At 41.3% G+C, this 2,927-nt stretch overlaps 1 long non-coding RNA gene across 1 annotated transcript; it reads left to right on the forward strand.

The window, feature by feature from the left end:
* Window positions 1-2,306: 2,306 nt before the first annotated feature.
* LOC126767140 (uncharacterized) lies at window positions 2,307-2,629 on the forward strand. Its single transcript, XR_007669018.1, has 2 exons — window positions 2,307-2,490; window positions 2,550-2,629. It is a non-coding gene; the product is annotated as an uncharacterized LOC126767140 (long non-coding RNA).
* Window positions 2,630-2,927: the final 298 nt, after the last annotated feature.

Here is a 2,927-nt window from a genome sequence, read left to right on the forward strand (position 1 = left end):
GTGCGTATAAAAGAATTCCGTAATCTTGTATTTAGGTAAAAAGTCGATTTTCTCGATTTTGAGTTGCTTCAATCATTAATTTGATGTATTTGAGTTAATTAACCTTCTTCATCTTACTGAAGTTGACATACAACCATAACGGTAATGCATTTAGAAAAATTTCATCATTTTATATTTAGGCATAAATCCGATTTTCTTGAATATACACATTTAGTTCTCGATATTGAGTTGTTTCAAATCATTAATTTAACATATTTAAGTTAATTACCCTTCTTCATCTTACTGAAGTTGACATAAGGTCATAACGGCAGTGCATATAAGAGAATTCCATATTCTTATATTTAGGAATAAAGTCAATTTGCTTGAATATACACAGTTAGTTCTCGACATTGAGTTGTTTCAAATTATTAAATTAACATATTTGAATTTATTACCCTTCTTCATCTTAATGGTTAGGTTAGGTGAGGTAAATATAGCTGATCGATGATCCCACGTAGACTAACAAATTAGTGCTTTGTGATGCCATTAAATGAAAAACTCCCGTATTCGGGCTTACAGATTGCCGAAGCGCTTTGTAGCCAATATAAAGTTACACAGACGCTTAACTTCAACACCCGCCAGTTCGGTGGGGTGTCCAAAGGTATGCGCCCCAAGTGTCTGAGTCTTGACCTCCCAAAGCGGGACAGTCAAGCAGGAAGTGCTGGCTTGTTTCTACCGCATCTTCCTCTAAACAGCATCTGAATTCAGCATCCGGCAAGATACCCATTCTTACCGCATGTAAGCCAATAGGACAGTGGCCTGTTAAAAGGCCCATTAACAATGAGATGTTAGCCTTACTGAGGATTAAGAGATCATTTGATCTCCTGCGATCTATACTGGGCCAGAAGGCTTTTGCAACCGCACAAGTGCTGGTGCTGGCCCAGCGTTGGATGAGCATCCGCGTGGCATAGCTATCTAGTAGTAGACCACAAGAAGAAACAGGAGCACCGATCCGTTTCCATTCTACCGATAATGATTCTAGGGTACCTTTCCTTGCTAACTCATCAGCTTTGCAATTGCCCGCAATTCCGCTATGGCCCGGCACCCACACCAGTCTAATCACGAAATATCTAGCTGCTAGAGATAACGACGTTAGACATTCTTCGACCAACCCTGAACGCACTTCGAATGAGTTGAAGGCTAATATAGCCGCTCTACTATCTGAGTGAATAGTCACTTGTCTGAAGGTGGATGCACTCTGTAACAGCAAATCAGCTGCTACCTTGATGGCTGCGACCTCAGCCTGGAATACACTACAGTAGTCGGGAAGTCTGAAACAGGAGTTGATGAAGATCTCCCGGTAGTAGACCCCTCCACCAACCTTCCCCCCAAGCTTTGATCCATCCGTGAAGAAGCTTGCTGCCCCTCTCCTCCAATGGCTTCTTCCCACCCACATCTCCCTCGTCGGTATATGGGCAGAGAAAGAGCCGCCAGAGTTCGGTATGGCGACTCCATGATCCAGATGATCCGGTATGCAGTCAAAGTTTGTAAGGATATCCGAATGACCAGATGCACGTTCATTTAAGAAACCGTATTCTCTGAGTCTGATAGCCACATTCGCGGCTATGCACCTACCGGCAATGTCCACCGGCGTAATATCCAAAATTGCATTAAGTGCCATGGTTGGGGTAGATCTTAATGCACCGCATATGCTAATTAGCGCAGCCCGTTGAACGCTTTCGAGCTTTTTGGCCAGTGAGGTCTTCCCTAAAGCCCTCCACCACATGAAGACACCATAGAACAAGATGGGCTTTACTATGTTGTCATAGAGCCAGAGGACCACTTTCGGTGGGAGACCCCATCTTTTGCCAATAGCTCCTCTGCAGCAGTATAAGGCAATAGATGCCTTTTTAGCTCTCTCCTCGATAATCGGCTTCTATGAAAGCTTCTTATCCAGTATGAGCCCTAAATATTTCACTGAGTCCGCCGGTTGCAGGCGAATACCTCCCATCTGCGGCAACGGTGCCGCCGGGATTTTATATTTTCGGCTGAATAAAACCATTTCCGTTTTGTTAGGATTAATGGCGAGTCCACTTCCGGCCGCCCACTTTGTTACAACGCTGAGATGTCCCTGCGTCAACTCGTACACAGTGCTAAGGAACTTTCCTTTGACCATAAGTGCTACATCGTCTGCGTAGGCAATCACCCGACAGCCGCGATCCTCTAGTTTTTTGAGCAATTCGTCAACAACTAGGATCCATAGAAGAAGAGAGAGAACCCCACCTTGTGGTGTTCCCCTACTCACCCTACGCCTAGCACGAGTTGCGTCGTCAAACGACTCCACCACTGTCAAACTCGTCGACACACAAAAAAAGACAAGTATTTTTTAAATATTTTTATTTCTCTGAAATGTAAGTTGAATCTTCAGATTCAACTACATACATATGTACATATATAAGATATGCCGGGTCGTTGATGCTGAGGAATGTCAAGTCAGCACAACGGCTTCAGGTAAATTTAGCAAGTAAGATTTTTATAAAGAATATGTGAAGTCAGCACAACGGCTTCAGGTAAATTTAGGAAATAAGATTTTTGTAAAGAATAAAATGATGATTAATAAACTGGACGGCAAGCCGCTCAGTACGGTAAACCGGAGTTTTATTATATCGTAATTGGCGCAGTCGGTAATTCGGTGTTCCCCATTTTTCTACTATACATCGTAACAATTTTAGTGCGTTGAAAGCAAAAGTATTCTCAAACTTTTACTAAATAAATGAAATATTATGAAGTAAATTAAACTATATAAAATACGCTAAATAAATAAATTGAAAATACATTATTAATAAACTTTGCTAAATAAATGAAAGTTGCAAAAAAAAAAAAAATAAATATAAAAGAAAAAACTAATTTTTTAAGGCGTCATATTTGTGTAAAGCATATACAATTTC

Source organism: Bactrocera neohumeralis, unplaced genomic scaffold (genome assembly GCF_024586455.1).
Source record: "Bactrocera neohumeralis isolate Rockhampton unplaced genomic scaffold, APGP_CSIRO_Bneo_wtdbg2-racon-allhic-juicebox.fasta_v2 ctg4273, whole genome shotgun sequence".
Lineage (NCBI taxonomy): Eukaryota > Metazoa > Arthropoda > Insecta > Diptera > Tephritidae > Bactrocera > Bactrocera neohumeralis.